Source organism: Lissotriton helveticus, chromosome 3_1 (genome assembly GCF_964261635.1).
Source record: "Lissotriton helveticus chromosome 3_1, aLisHel1.1, whole genome shotgun sequence".
NCBI classification, from domain to species: domain Eukaryota; kingdom Metazoa; phylum Chordata; class Amphibia; order Caudata; family Salamandridae; genus Lissotriton; species Lissotriton helveticus.
This window is the reverse complement of record NC_136061.1, coordinates 772,966,189-772,983,855: the sequence shown is the minus strand read 5'-3', so window position 1 is coordinate 772,983,855 and position 17,667 is coordinate 772,966,189.

Below are 17,667 nucleotides of genomic sequence, written 5' to 3'. Positions count from 1 at the left end.
TTCAGCCCTTCCCCTGAAGTAGCTGACTCCTTCTCATTTGTCACACTGACCTATCTATTTCCTCTGTACCTTTTTTGTTCCATGCTTGACAGGCTGCCTTTAAAGTTCTATTTCTAGATGTTTTTATTCGCAGTTTCTGAAGTCGATATGCTGATGCAGCAGAGGTTTACTGTGTAGATTCCTATCGGGTGACATGACAATCCATGTCCCCACTGAAAGAAGAGGCTTTTTTGACAAAGTCAGTTTCGTCTCTAATGAATACCAGTCTAATGCACAAAGTCTCTTTAAAGCTGTGTTCACACAATTTAGCCCAGCTCGGAACCTTGATTAGAAAAGCCCCTGGGCTCTATTTGTCTAGGGACCATATTAACTTTCATGCCCACTGTGGCCCCTCTTTCAATATCAGTGTTGCGATCTCAGGTGGGATGCCTTGATGCTTGCACTGGAAACAAGAGGAACATTTCAACATATCAGGACCACGAAAATCGTTTTTAATTTCTTATAAAAGTTGCAGCAAAAGGACTATACATTTGTAAACCTTTATTTTAAATGCTCATAGGAAAAGCATGAAGATCAGTCATTTATAAGGACGATCAGTCTTTTGGTTTGTATTTTTTAAACTTCTAAAGCGTGAAACAACTCACCGAAGGTTTCAGTTCATTGATCAACCATACCATTTAAAGACAAGTTTCGTAAGTTTTAATGAGAGATAAGTCAAGAATTCAAACTTTGTGTAAACTTAAGTAGGTCTCAGAGGCATGAATCGAAACAGGGTACCAGCAGCCAAGCTAGCAGCTGGCCTGCTGCCCCCTTCTGCATAAAAGATGTGGGCGAAGGAGGGCCAAAATAGACAACAACTGCCTCACGCTCGGTTACAACTTCAATGAGAATTACCTTAAACATTAAAAGAATCATAACTCTAAAAAATGATAAAATACCCTAAAAAATTACATTAAAAGGAATTTACGTTTGACAAATTCTAAAAAGAGCTAGAATTTACACGTTAAGGTAGTGCTGAACCTTACCTCCCACCCTGGGTACAAACTTAAACCCCCTGCATGATACATTCTTTACAAAATCAAATATGCTTACAGACATACACTAACACATTACAAAATGCACAAACTCACAAATTAGCACCACAACAAAAACATGGACATTCAATTTTCAGAGAAAAAGAACATGCATCATAATAGAATACAGTATTTCCAAATACTGACATTTAAGCAGCATGATAGGACATTACACAACACACAAAAAAACTGTAACTACCATTTCAATTCTTTCACTCCAGTTAATCAGTCAGATCATCATGCATCATTGAAGGCTTTTCTCACTCATCCACATACTTATTTAGTTTCTAATAAACCTCTCAGTACCACATTAAATAAGAGATGGCGGGGTTAGGAGTAATAGTTAAGTTAGAACCATGGTAGTGGGAGATAAATTAGAGGTGGGACTTTAACTTGCGACCCTCCTGCCCTTATATTTATTTTATTTATTTTATTTTATTTTATTTTATTTATTTATATAGCACACTACGACCCGAATGTTTAATCTACAATGCCTAAAATGAGCAACCACAGTCAAAATTAACTCCCTTTTAAATTACAATATTTAGGTATATATAAATATCTAAATGTATGAATAACTTTTTCCCGGAAAAAATACAGTTTAAGGTTCGTTATGGTTAAATGAACACAGACCCAAAAAAGTAATGAAATTCCCCATTCATGATATGCCACGCACTCAATGCACACCATAACTAACAGTGCACACTATGGGGTCCATTAGGATGTCGGGCGGTGGCACCACCGTGGTGTTGGTGGGGCGGAAAAAAGCCCTTTTCCGCCCGCAAGCAGGGGTACTCACGTTCACCATATTAGTATAGCAAAACATAGGTAATTTCTCGACTGCCGCGGAGCGTCGCGTACCGCCCTCAAAGTGCGCCCGCCACCACGTCGGTGGGAGCCAAAGGAGACTCACCGCAGTGCGGAATGACGTCCGCCCCGCTCCACAAAATAGGATGGCCCAATCAGGCAGACGCACCGCAGCGGAGACACCGCCCAACCAGAGACGGCGGAAACTCGACAGCGGAGCACAAGAGCAGAGACCCGGTCCTCTCCACCCGGTCATGAACGCCATGGACCCAGCTCTACATATGCATCCTGTCATGTACCTGCTACAGCACTACCATCAAATGGGCCATCACGGACGCCGCCGCAGGTAGGCAAACACACAAATACAACACACAACACACAGGCTGACACAGGGTCCAATTACACCACAGACACAACACATCCACAACACAACACATCCACAAGGGCACCCACACATTACCCACACCTGCCAACAAGTCACCCCTCTGCATCCGGGACACACATCGACCGCGAACTAGCAGCAACGTCCCGTTCCCGGTCACGTCACCGCAGCGGTCAACAACAGCGCACAATGCAGAAGGCAGGTCCACTACAAGGCATGGGCAGGGCACAAAGACCACAGGGACACACCACCCCCAAACACACATCAACACACCCCATCAAGTCACAGGCCAGGTGCCCATCCTGTGCACCCCCATGCACACCAACAAGCAACAAGCACAGCAAAAATCAAGCACAATACACACCCTGCACCACACAACAAACAACTAGGGAGACAGCCACTGCAGGAGTGGCTGACAAGGAACACCCAACACCAGTGCCTCACACACTGAAGGCTGCCAATACTTCCCAGCACATACACACACAAACAAACACACACCCTGGGTGTATCCACAAACAGAACAAACACAGATGCCTGCACAAAAACTACACACAAACACCACAGGAACACACACAGAATCCCAACAGAAACAGACACACCCTGTCAGCCAAACTGTGGAAAGGCAATGGGAGCACAAACACAACATGAGTGCACAACGTCATCACTCAAGAACAAAACTCACACACAACATACCACAAATCACACAAGAAATGCACCTTCACAGACCTACACTGCCACATCAAACCAACCACATATGCCCATGAAAGCACAAATCATCAAACACCACAGGACATCACGGTATGCAATGCACATCAGGCAATGTCAAGCCCACATACACACAGCACTGTATGCACAACAAGCAGTGTGTGCATACCAAGCACAACAGCTACACACAGACATGACTGACACAACCTCAACACACACACCACAAAACAGCACAGCACAAAAACAACAGCACACCCAGGAAGTGAAGCAATACCACAGCCAACACACAGACATCCAACACAACAACAACAGGATGCACCGCTCTGGGATACAGGAGCAGAACCACCTACACCAGAGCACTGGGCAGCACACACAGCCCAAGTGCACATGGGCAATCCTCACTGATAAATAGCTCAAGAACATCACACATACACCCTTGGGGACAGCTGACATCAAAGTCAACCGACTTGCATGTCAGTAGTCGACACGTAAGGGGTGTACCATACATACACAACTAGAGGGAGTGCAGACCCACAATGGCTAGGCACAAGTGGCACACATAGGGGATGGCATCACACCACACACACCACGCCATACAGGAGGAGAAAAGGCACCATGTGCCTGCAATGCATGAGAAACACAAACACAATGCCAGTGAGGAGCAGCAGGGCCACACAGTCTAACCAAACACACTCAAGACACATTGATGATCAAACAAACACAACACTGATGTACAAGTTACACACTTTGCACACTCATAAGTGACCAAAACAACAAGGAGGAGTCACACAGAACTGCATGGACACACCAACACACTGCACAGTGCACAACAGACAACTCACACAAGTGCATACAATCATTTACACAGGGCAGGATAATCCAAACAACAGGCACACAACTCCTGGCTGACACGTGTGTGTCTATCACAATACAGGGGCACACCCACACCCACACCCACTACAAAGTCACACCCTTCACACTGCACACCTCCTCACCACCCAAGAGCACACATCTCATGTAGGCCAAGGGACCAGAACTAAGGGCCAACACAAAATGAACATACACATACACAGCTGGGCACATATACAGGAATAACACACATACATCATGACATTACCCAGCGTGCATGCAAACCTGTGCACAGCCTCACATCCTGTGCTGGCAGAGTACCCCAACCTGACATGGCAACAAGGTAGCCAACAATAGCAAACCACTAAAAAGAGAACTGCATGACAGGTAATAGAGCCAACACAGATAACACAAGTATCAGTGTATGAATGGACTGAGGATCCTGTCACCCCTGTTTAAAAATGTGATGCGGGCAAAGAGCTTGGCAATGTAGAAGTGACACATAGAGCATGGGGCACAGGCAACAAAATGCACACACCAAAAGAACTTTAATCAGCAAGGACTCTGACAAAACACACAACAGGATTAACTGTCTTTATTCACATATTGCACAGATGTGACAGTAGAACAACAGTGGACAAGAGCAAGGCACAAAATGCTGACCATATGCAAGATAATCTGCACAGGTAAACTACAAACAAGAAGGCCAGTGGGCATGGCACAGGGGAGAGTCCAACACAGCAGAGCAACAGGGCCAGTGGCCAGTGTACATGGCACAGGTGAGAGTACAACACAGCAGAGCAACCGGGCCAGTGTCCATGGCACACAGGAGAGTCTAACACAGCAGAGCAACAGGCCCAGTGTCCATGGCACAGGGGAGAGTCCATCACAGCAGAGCAACAGGGCCAGTGGCCAGTGTCCATGGCACAGGTGAGAGTACAACACAGCAGAGCAACTGGGCCAGTGTCCATGGCACACAGGAGAGTCTAACACAGCAGAGCAACAGGGCCAGTGTCCATGGCACACAGGAGAGTCCAACACAGCAGAGCAACAGGGCCAGTATCCATGGCAAAGGTGAGAGTACAACACAGCAGAGCAACAGGGCCAGTGTCCATGGCAGGTGGCACAGCAAGTACATGAGAGGCTGCACAGGGGAGAGTCCAACACAGCAGAGCAACAGGGCCAGTGTCCATGGCACAGGTGAGAGTCCAACACAGCAGAGCAACAGGGCCAGTGTCCATAGCAGGTGGCACAGCAAGTACATGAGAGACTGCACCGGGCAGAGTCCAACACAGCAGAGCAAGAGGGCCACTGTCCAAGGCACAGGTGAGAGTGAAACTCAGCAGAACAACAGGGCCAGTCTCCATGGCAGGTGGCACAGCAAGTACATGAGAGGCTGCACAAGGGAGAGTCCAACACAGCAGAGCAACAGGGCCAGTGTCCATGGCACAGGTGAGAGTACAACACAGCAGAGCAACAGGGCCAGTGTCCATGGCACAGGTGAGAGTACAACACAGCAGTGAATGTCAATATCAGTGGCCAGGGAGAAATGCGGATTCAGGACATGAGAAGCTGCACAGTGAGTGTGTTTGACTGTACCCTTCCATGACCAGCAACACACCCAGGTGGCAAACAATGGGCAGGACTAGCACACCTGTATGCGAGACAGGTGTATGAGGGGGACTGTCACTCACATTTGGCTGTCAGGTGGACTTGGATTTGACTGTGTGTCGGGGACAGCAGGAACACTTGAGTGGGGAGACAGAGGCACAGGTGATGTAGGGCTATCTGTTGTTTGTGAAGCTGGAGGGCTGTTTGGACCAGGTGGCATAGTGGCACGTGGAGGTGGAGTCATGCAGACCTGTGACACAGTGTGGGTGGGAGAGGTTGGAGGGGTGCCCTTCCACTTTTTGGGAATACGAAATGGCTTCCCTGTCTTGGGGTTAATGGTAACTGGTGATGACACAACAGGCACACACACCAACTGTCCCGCATCAGGTGCAGACACTGGCACTACCTCTGGTGATGTGCTGGATCCTGCGGAACGCTTTGTCTGGCTACGCCTCTGGACCACCTTCCCCTGTTTGCCAGGTGTCCCACCTACAGTGCCCTCCTTTGCCTCTGCCAGGAGTGGCCCCTAAAGTGCCCTCCTTTGCCTGTTTGCCAGGTGTCCCACCTATGCTCCTTTGCCAGGGGTGGTCCCTACAGTGTCCTCCTTTGCCTCTTTGCCAGGGGTGGGCCCTCCAGTGCCTTCCTCCACCTGCTTCACTGGGCTTGGAATTGGAGTTGATGTGTTGGGGAGATGTGGCCATGTGCCCTTCCTAGGTGTACCCTTGCTATACAACACCTCCTCAGTGGGCCCAGACACTGCACGCCTAGCTGTGCATGAAGTTTTAGGGACAGGAGAGTCCTCTGATGGTGATGCCTCTGAGGCATGTGAGCCTGCTGTCATCCTCATTGCTTTTTCGGACTTGCTCTTCCCTGACGGGCTCTTGTCCTTGCATTCTGGGGTGGCTCTGCTCTTCTGTGGGGATGGTGTCTGTGGGCGGGACCGCTTGGGTTGTGTCTGCTGTGTGCTCCTTGTGTTGTATTGTGTGTGTGACGCATGCGAATCGTGGTCACTGTCATCTGATGTGGCCACTGACTGAGGGGTGGACAAAGGCACCTGAGCAGGAATGGGAGCATGTGCTTGTTGAAGGGCAGTCGTCACTGCGGATGACAAAGCTTGGACTGTACGGTGTAGCCCACCCACGAGTGTATGCCTTCCATGTAGGCAACCACCTGGCCTAATTTCTTGTCATGGTCACTGGAGGCATTGAGCAGGGCGGTCTGACCCACACAAAGCTGGCGCAGGAGCTCAACAGACTCAGCACTGAGGGCAGCAGGGGGGACAGGTGCAGGTTCATCGGTGCCAGGTGTGAATGTAACTCGTCCCCTCTTATTGGCACGGACTCGGGCAGCACCAGATGAAGTGGATGGGAGACTGGGCACTGGCCGCTCTGTGGTAGATGATGTTGCAAACTCCCCATCACCAATGCCTGCCAACATGGATGCATCACCGCTGGCATCAGATGATGTAGTACTCTGTGTCTCAGCCACAGATTCCTCCTGCATACGACGGTCCCCTTCAGATGCGCTGGTGGGCTCTGTGTCACTGGCCTCCGGTGCAGCTGTGGTGCTACTCTTGCCACCACTGGTTTCCGGATCCCGTTTCTCCGTGTCCACTGGCGATTCTGCATGAGAGGGAGATGCATGGTGGTGTTAGTGTCATCATCTGGACAAAGCAATCTAATCAATGCAGTACAGGGGATGCCCAAATCAACATGGTGACCACCACACCCTGCAATCACATTGCAGCAACACACTACATAGACCACAACAGTGCCTGTAACCCTGAATATCTGCCATGACTGAGCCATGTTGAGGCCACACAGCACAACACCATGCCCGTGGATGAAGTGTAACAGACACACAACTTGCCCTGCCCACACCTATCATGACCCAACACTCATTGCCACTGACAGACCTTCAGGGAACAGGAGGGGACAACACACACACCTATTAGGACATGACAGTCCACAATGTCAAGTAGGCCATACCAAGCACCATTTGGTACTCTGGGTCACCTTGTTGTCAGATGTGTGGGCCTCACCGATCATGGTGCTTGCAAAGTAGGCATACATGAATTCACACTCAGATAGTGGACCCTGCTGTTCAACCCCTAATAGATTCTCCACACTATCCCAATGTTGAATGACCATGAGGATACTAACACATCTGGCTATGAGAAAGTACAGCAGGGAGGATCAGCTTTGTAAGGCCAGTTTGTCTCAATGCCTGACACTAGCACACATCCCAGCAGCCACTCACATGACGCAGCACAGCACCACCACACGAACTTCACATGGGCCACCGCTGCCACAGGCCCTGTACACATGCATCCGCTCCGAGCCAAAGTCACCCTCCCAAATACTCACCCCTGACTTGCTGGCGATGCTCCTTCAGACGTGCATCCAGCTCAGGATTAGTCACTGCCAAAATGCGGGCCATCAGTGGTGTTAAGTTGCGCCGTGCCAAACGCCCAGTGTGTGGTTGTAGCTCCAAAGTAATCTCAGCCACGTTCTTTGCCAGCCGGCTGATATCGTCCCACCTCTTGTGAAATGAAATTAAATGAAATGACTATTTATAAAGCGCGGTTGCTGCCCAAGGGCGTCCAAGCGCTGATGGAGGGTATGTTTGCTAAACAAAAAAAGGGGGAAGCTAGGAGGGAAAATTAATGATGGACAAGAAACAGAAGAGTCTTTAGCTGTTTTCGGAACGAAAGGAGATTAGGATTGGATCTGAGCTTCAAGGGAAGGGGAGTTCCAATGTTTAGCAGCATTGAGAGAGAACATCCTGCCACCTACTCTTGCTCTCTTGATTCTAGGAACCACAGCCAGAAAAGACTGGCTGGATCTGAGATTTCTAGTAGGGTGGTATTGAGTTATAAGTTGGCGGCTAATTGCTGAGCCTGTACCCCAAAAAGACTGGTGAGAGATGCACATCGCCTTAAAGATGATTCTCTGTCGTACAGGTAGCCAATGTAGATTAATCAGCCCCGGTTTGGCTGATTGTCTGCGGGGCAGCTGGAGCAGAGTTCGAGCGCTACAGTTCTGCACAATCTGCAGCTTTCATAAAGTATAGTCCGGAGCACCGAGATACAGGGCGTTATTGCAGTCCAGCCGGGATTGAATAAGGCCCTGAACGGCTACCTGTTTGGCCTCCATAGGCAGGAGAGGAAGGACTTTCCTCAACATCCGAAGAAGGCCAAAACAGGTTGCAGACAGTTTCGTGGCCTGAGTGTTAAAGGAGAGAGCCTTATCCAACCAGACGCCTAAGCTCTTTAAGGTGTCCTTTGGGGGTGGGGGACTGCCTAGGCAGGAGGGCCAGAGAGAGTTGAAATGTTCCGGAGATGAGGGCCCCAGGAGCATCAACTCCGTTTTATCCCCGTTAAGTTTGAGGGAGGATGCTGTCATCCATCCCTTAACTGCCTCCAAGCAGTTCAGTAGTCCCGATGGAACAGATTGGACATCCTCCTGCGACAGAGAAACCACTAGCTGGGTGTCGTCTGCATATGATATAATTTTAATGCCAAACGGATGAACAACCTCAGCTAGTGGTCTCATATATATGTTGACAAGCGCAGGGCTTAACGAGGAGGCCTACTAGTTGAGACGGCATCTCCCTCAAAGATCTGAAATGACCGGGAGCTCAAGAATGATTGGAGCCACTGCAGTGCCCCGCCTGTTATTCCTACATCAGCTAGACGGTTCAGCAGGGTGGCGTGGCTGACCATATCGAAAGCAGCACTGAGGTCAAGGAGGACCACTGCCACTGATCCCCCTTGATCCAGGATCTTTCTGGTTTCCTCAGTAACTGCTAACAAGGCGGTTTCTGTTCCGTGCTTAGGTCGAAAGCCCGTTTGGGTGGCATCTAATAGTTGATTCTTCTCGAGAAAATCCGTTAGGTGGATGTTGACATGTTTCTCGAGAATTTGGCTCACCCATGGGAGCAGAGAGATGGGACGGTAGTTCCCATGATCCTCAGGATCAAGGTTGGGTTTTTTCAACAAAGCCCGGACCTTGGCCTTCTTCCAAGCAGATGGGACTGTGCGGGAAATGATGGACGAGTTTAAAAGATTCGTAATGATGGGAAGCACAACTTGTCTAGCCAACAGTATTATTTCTGGCGGGGCTGGGTCGCTTGGTGATCCTGATTTTACTTGGAGAGCTAATTGATCCAGGTGTTTGGGATCTAGCAAAGGAAAATGGTCTAAAATCGCTAGAGGAAGAGAAGGTACCGTCTCCCGGTTCCCCTGTCCCATAGTGCTTGGGTTAGCTACTGCGACCGGGAAAGAGGAGTAGATTAAATTTACCTTTTGATGAAAAAATTCTACCAGATCATTGCAGTGAGCTGAGGTTTTGGCTGTGAGTTTAGGAGGTGTAGAGATTTTCGGGAGGCTTTTAACTATGTGGAAGATTTCCCTGGGTTTAGATTTAGCTTCCATGATCTTTCCTGAGAAATAGGCAGACTGGGAGGCTTTTACATCACTTTTGTAAGAGTTAATTGCCTCTCTATATTGAGTTTTAGCCTCCGATGCATAATCCAGACGCCATCTTCTCTCTAATCTCCTACAAAAACGTTTTTTCTCTCTAAAGGCCTTTGAGAACCAGGGGGCGGTTTTCTGTATACATTTTGACGTGACTTTACGAATAGGGAGGGTAGCTTCAAGAGATGTAGATATCCAGTCCTCATATTCTTGATTGGCTATACTCGGGTCAACATTGCTCGATGGGCAGGTATGCATCAGATTATGGGTCCAGAGGTCAACTGGTAATCTGGCCCAGTTTCTTGAGTTCCTGATCAGGGGGGCAGGGGGTAGTGATTTACACGTTTTTCAGGTGAAAGGGATAAGGAAGTGGTCTGTCCAGGGTAGGCAGATAGATTGCCCGACCACTAATTCAGTGCAGTTGGTGAAAATTGGATCTAAAAGATGACCTTTGATATGTGTGGGTACTTCAACCCGTTGATCTAGTTGGAGGGCTGCTAAATCATCCATCAATTCCATAGCTGTATGGTCACCGAGGGAATCAAGATGTAAATTAAGGTCACCTAGCAATGTAAAATTAACACTAGTAGTGACCTGTTCAGCTAGAATGGTTGGGAGCGACTTGTGAAATTGCTTTGCCGGGCCCGGGGGCGGTAGGCGACGACGCCAGAGAAACAGTTGTTAGGAGAGAAGTCAATGCTAAAAGCAAGGCTCTCGCAGTCTGGGATACATTCAGGGGTAGTACGACAGCGATACTGCTCTTTACATATGATAGCTAGGCCTCCTCCTCTCCCTTCCACCCGATCTAAGCGGGTAATTTGAAAGTCTAAGGGCAGGGCTGCTACAATATCTGGCTCGGAGTTTGGTGTCAACCAAGTTTCTGTTAGGAACGCTGCATCTGGCATGTGTTCCTCTAAGATAAGAGCAATTTCCGTTCTGTGCTTGGGTAAAGACCTACAATTCAGCAACAGCATTCAGTAGTCCTGTTTCATAACCCGTGGCTGGCTATCATTGAATGTGTGTCTGCACCCATGACAGGTTAATGGCAGTTCGGTAGGCATAAAGGTGTATGGACAGCCATGGGTCCCCGATATTCTCAGGCTATGAAGGGTGTCTGAGCTGTATGTCATTGTTTGAGGGGGAAAAAATACAGGGGGGATGGCCCCGGGTCCCGCTCAGTCGCGGACGGGCGCGGACGGGCTTGTCTTTGGTGCGCCTTTGGCGCACCACCGGCGCGCCCGCTGCGCCCGTCTGCTGCGCGTCCGGGGGTGGCACATCTTGAAATAGGAAGTAGTGGTGGAGGGGGGCGTGGCCTGAAGCAGTGGGCGTGTCCACGAGGCTCAGGGCTTCCTCGGGAATGGCGTGGGTCCCTCTGCAACCCGCTGCAGCGTCAAGTCGGCTGCGCGGGGAGAGGTGAGCGAGTAACTGACAGTTTTTCCAGGAGGTAAGATCAGTTAAAAACACAACAATAGTGACACAATTTTAAAAAAAGAAGAAGATTGTAGCTCCCGGCTTTCGGCCTCAGGAGTTAAGCAACACTAACCTACGACGCGCGTGTGCAAGGGCGCGATTTATGTAGTGGTGGAGGGGGTCGTGGCCTGAAGCAGTGGGCGTGTCCTCGAGGCTCAGGGCTTCCTCGGGAATGGCGTGGGTCCCTCTGCAACCGGCTGCAGCGTCAAGTCGGCTGCGCGGGGAGAGGTGAGCGAGTAACTGACAGTTTTTCCAGGAGGTAAGATCAGTTAAAAACACAACAATAGTGACACAATTAAAAAAAAAAAAAGAAGATCGTAGCTCCCGGCTTTCCGCCTCAGGGGTTAAGCAACACTAACCTACGACGCGCGTGTGCAAGGGTGCGATTTATGTAGTGGTGGAGGGGGCGTGGCCTGAAGCAGTGTGTGTGTCGTCGAGGCTCAGGGCTTCCTCGGGAATGGCGTGGATCCCTCTGCAACCCGCTGCAGCGTCAAGTCGGCTGCGCGGGGAGAGGTGAGCGAGTAACTGACAGTTTTTCCAGGAGGTAAGATCAGTTAAAAACACAACAATAGTGACACAATTTAAAAAAAAAAAGAAGATCGTAGCTCCCGGCTTTCCGCCTCAGGAGTTAAGCAACACTAACCTACTAACCTACCTAACCTTGTGGCAGTGGGAGTGTTGGCGGTTGGATACCCCCAGGGCTCGCACCTTTGCTGCAATGGCCCTCCACACGGCCTTACGCTGGTGTACCTTGAGCTGCAGGTATGGGAGAAAAGTAGGGTAAATGAGCAGTTATACAGTGTCATGTACCAACATCTATCAGTACAGTGGCAAGACACAGACTCAGGACTTATTGTAATCTCCCTCCATCCCAAACTGGGGGACACCTCACCAGTGCACTCTGAATGGGCCAAACAGATGTGATTGCATGCATACATGAGGGCGTAGAGGGTACCTGATATTCACACACACATGCAGGATGACTGCACTGAACCCCCTCAGTGGCTCGCAGACATCACCAGTCCCATGCATGTCTGACACCCCCCTGCCCTACAGCTCCCTTTATGATAACTTACCACTACTTTGGGGACACCATACAGCCTTGGGTACTGTGCCAGCACCTTGTCCACTAGGACCTCCAGCTCCTCCCTTGTGAATGGACTGGCACGGATCTTCTCTGTCCTTGCCATCCCTGTGGACATGGAACACCTGTGGTTGATGTGAGTGGTGAGGGGTCCCAGGCAGACGGCTCTTCAGGCAGCAGCAGGAGAGGGTCCCAGGCAGCAGGCTCTTCAAGCAGCAGCAGGAGAGGGTCCTAGGCAGCAGGCTCTTCAGGCAGCAGCAGGAGAGGGTCCCAGGCAGCAGGTTCTTGAGGCAGCTGCAGGAGAGGGACCCAGGCAGCAGGCTCTGTGAACATTGGAAATGTGAGGCTCACTCACACCGATTTATAGCCCCCTGGGGTAGTTTGTAAGGTGCAAAGCTGCAACAATTGGTTGTCCAAGTCTGCCTCATTCAAAAGCATCCAATGACCGCCTCCGCGGTGGTGGAGCACGCCTTCCGCGATTTTCAAATGTGCATCATGCCACTGCAATCATCGCTCCCATTGGCAATGCTCCATGGTGGTGATGCACCGCAGAGGCCCGTGGTACGCTACCGCGATGGTGCATCTTTCCAACCCATCCAATGACCGCCTCTGCGGTGGCGGAGCACACCTTCTGCGATTTTCAAATGTGCATCATGCCACCCCAATCATCGCTCATTGGCTGTAGGCAATGCCTCATGGCAGTGTCACACCGCAGTGGCCAGGCGGTAGCTACCGCAATTTGGGTGGCGTCGCATGCCCACCGCCATCTACCCATGTCTCCATGCCAATGGCTACCGCACTTGTGAAGAGGGTGGTGCTGGTGTCACACCGCCGTGGCCAGGTGGTAGCTACCGCGATTTGGGTGGCGGTGCATGCCCACCGCCATCTACCCGTGACTCCATGCCAATGGCTACCGCACTTGTGAAGGGGTGGTGCTGGTGTCACACCGCCGTGGCCAGGCAGTAGCTACCTCGATTTGGGTGGCGGCGCATGCCCACCATCATCTACCCATGTCTCCATGCCAATGGCTACTGCACTTGTGAATGGGGTGGTGCTGGTGTCACACTGCCATGGCCGGGCGGTAGCTACCACGATTTTGGGCACATGCAATGGCAATGTCCATCGTGAACACTGCATCAGTACACAGCAGCAACATGGTTAAGGGCACATCATTGTGCACACAATGCCATTATTCCATATAATGTACAGGTGGTTGCACGTTATGTGTGACGCACATTGGTCTGTGGTGCCTGCAATGTCACTTATGCATTTGTCAAGTACTTTTTGATGAATTTAAAATGGTTAGGCGGGTCAACTGGATAGGTTATTCACACAAATCACTGGCAGGGGACTGCGTAAAATTGAGCTTTAGGTCACCACTACTAGTAGATCATATCTTAGATATGGCCGCTCATTGTGTCACCTCTGCTAATGATATTATGATCCTGCCATTGGGATATTTTTATAAACCAGGGTTGGTTAGGTTCCCCAGGGAAGGTTGGGTCCCACAGAGACAGAGACTCCGTACACCAGGGTTACAGCCCACTCTGACATCTAATAGATACGCACCTTTGTCCACTCTTGAGGACAATGAATGACTGGGGGTTGACCTTGTCCCCCCTCAGTGTGCGATGGTATTTACCATGGACCCAGCTAGGAGGGAGTCGCTTGAACCATCAACCTTATCTCAGCAAAGGGCAGAAGAACAACCAATAGTGCACCCTACTCTAGAAAGTGTGAGTTTCGCAACCCCTGTTAAACCAACTAACCCGACCGAGATTGTAGCGGATCCTCTGATTGCAGTGGCGCCCATATTCCGTGCTGGATACTTAAACTTCTTTAAACCAGCGGTCAAGGGCCGCAGGGGTAGACCCGTGGGTGGCCTGACTACTTGGATTCACCAGCGCAAAGCCATCTCAGTGGTGGAGATCCCAATTGACAGCCCTGACATCCTGGTTGTTAGGATTCGCTCCACTAAGGGTTTTAATGTCCTCCTTGTGAATATCTATGTAAGGGGCATCCCGGGTGGGAAGTCATCCCCCACGGTTTTACTTCTGGAGAACTTCTTTAATATGGGTCAGCACATGGGTCACAGGGTGGTGGCTGGTGACCTTAATACGTGTTTTGAACCTCTGGACGGGGATGATGGGAAGCTATCCGAGGTTGAGGACATCGTGTGGGGAATCCCACAGTTGGTACTCAAACCCATAAGTAAGTGGACACAAGCTGCTACATATCTTAAGGGGCTTTGCCTTAACATGGGCCTGAGGGCTGTCAATGGCAGAGTAAAGTCAGATAGGGCAGGCAAGATGACGTTTGACAATGGTAGACATGGCAGTCAAATTGACTATATTTTGGTCAATTTGGAGTTATGGCCTGTGATAGCCGATATGGAGGTAAAAACTAGACCCAAAAGCGATCACAATCCATTGATGTTGACCATATTCGATGATAGCTTTACTGGGTTGCCTTCTGATGAATCAAATCTGGTACAGACACTAGTAACCCTAAAAAACGACCTGAGAAGGGTAAGGTGGCCTAAGTTAGCTACAGATGAGTCAGCTAGAACTACAATTAGGACCCTAGTTACTCAAACCATGGAGAAGTTAAATAGTTGTGATTCCCAATAATTGATTAAGGCTAGAATTCTGAGTGCCCACAGTGAGTTATTCCTGGGGCTCCAAAAACTATTTATCAAAAGTATTTCAAACAGTGTTAAAATGGAAACACAGAGGAAAGTCTCCTGGTTTGATCATACTTGCAGTCAGGCCCATAAAATTCTGCTTGCTGCAATTAAATCTAGAGTTCCAGGCTGCATTAGACCCTGTAGGGCTATCTATAAACTAGCACAAAGAAATGCAAAAAAAAACTGGGATGAGGATCGCTGGAGGGACTTACCAGAAGCATGTGATGGTAGGAACATTACACAGTTTTGGTATCTCCTCAGATGGGGCAATTGCCCTGAGGAGCAGTCCCACACTGCCCACGTTGAGTCACAACAGTGGGTAAGCTACTTCGAAAATCAATTTAAGACTAATGCTAGGTCAGAAGTGGTACTACCCACCCCAAACCATGATGATCCCTTAATATTCACACACCCGGAGGTCAAGTCTATTATGAAATCTATCCCGAGTGGTAAGGCCCCGGGCCCTGACTGCATCCCTGCGGACCTGTTTAAACAGGAACAAGATCTGTGGAACCCCTACTTAACCACCTTAGCCAACACTATTGCTAATGGTGCACTGGTCCCCGACTCTTGGCTCGGGGCTGAGATATTGCCAATTTACAAGAAAGGTGACTGCTCAGCCCCGGCCAACTATCGGCCGATCAGCCTTATAGATGCGGTACAAAAAATAATAGCCCGCCTAGTCTTGGGATGTATCCAGAACTGGATATCAGATTTTGACATCTTAACCCCACTACAGGTGGGTTTTGGGACCCATATTGGGACCCTAGACCAAGCCTTTAGGTTTGTGATGGTATACTGGAAAGAAGTTTTCCTTGGGGGTGGCACGATTTACGCTGCCTTTGTGGACTTAAGGTCTGCATTTGACCTTGTGCCAAGGGCAAAGTTATGGGAGTGCCTTCTAAAGCTTGGAATGCCTGTGGAACTGGTGAGGGTTCTGGTTAATTGACATGCTCATACATATGCCCAGGTCCGCTGGGGCAAGCCAGGGGAGGTGACTGACAGATTCGAGGTCTCTAAGGGTGTCAGACAAGGGTGTGTATTGCCCCCCACCCTTTTTTCCCTGTTTATTATGGGGTCATAAATTACTTCTCTAACCACCCTACTGATGCCCCGTCCCTTGCTGTCATGAAAATCCCCCTACTCATGTTTACGGACGATACGCTTTTAATATCCAAAATGAGGCAGGGGCTTCAGTCCGCTCTGTCTCGTTTTGAGTTGTTCTGCCTTGAACATGAGTTAGAGGTAAATGTGGGGAAGACCAAATGTATGGTCCTTTGTGGGAACCGACCAATTAAAGCAAGGGTTACCATGGGAGGTGTTACCCTTGAGCAGACCTCGTTTTTTACCTACCTTGGCGTCACCTTCAGCGATAATCTAAGCTGGAAACCTCAGCTAGACCTATTAACCCTAAAGCATGCTCAATTAGGAGGAGCTCTTCTCAAAGAGCATAGGTGCTCCCTAACCAAACCTATGACCCCCCTCATTAAAATCTATGGCTCCAAAATCTTGCCAGCTGTGTTGTATGGTGCTGAGCTCTGGGGTTTTAGTAACTTGGATCCCCTCAAGGTGGCCCAAAACAAATTCCTCAGGGCAGCTGCGGGCTTACCGCAGTCAACTCCACGTATTCCCCTCCTATATGACCTAGGTTGTCAGCCTGTCAAGGACATCGTGCGTTATAGACCACTGGCGTTTTGGTGACGCCTGTGGACCACGCCCGAACTATCCCTATATGCTAAAGCCCTGCTAGAAGTTAAAGGCCTTAGGGGCTCTAACAAGATTGCCTGGCTGTCAGACCGTAGAATAATTTTGACCAGTATGGAGATGGGGGAGTTATGGTCCAACCCGGATACAGCCATCTTTCCCACGAAAAGGCTTTTGAGAGATTCATACTGGGAATGGGCTGTATCCAAAAGACATGCCTCATTGACCAGTGGTTCGCTTACGGCAACTTTTGTGTCAGTTAAGGATGCTTGTCTCCTCGAAGCTTATTGGGACACAATTACTAGGCCATTGGACCGTAAGCTTTTCCATCAGTTTAGGGTCGGCACGTTACCACTGCGTGGCCTGACGATGTCTTGGGTCAAGGGTGGCAGTCGCTACTGCCCCTTTTGTACGGAGCAGGTAGAAACAGTTGACCATTTTCTTTTTGTTTGCCCCGTGTATGTTGCCCCTAGACAGAAGTGGTTACGCCCAGTTTGTAGGGTATTGGGAACACGGTCCGCGCTGATAGCAAGTAGAATTCTGAAGTCCGACACCTCTATACTGGTGGTAACCGGGGTTGCTAAATATATTAGTTGGGCCTGGAACCTACAATCTAGGAAGATCAGTTCCCAATAAAAGGCTCCCCAGCTCCATGGAGGCTTCTTTCTTATGAACTGGAATGGGCATAGGCCAGATGATATAGGGGAGCGTCCCATTGTTTTATTATGTGTCAAGTCTTTGTACATGCTTATTTAATACCTTTTTTAACTTGATCTTAGTGTACACTTATTTATTGTTTTATTTATGGTACATACTAGT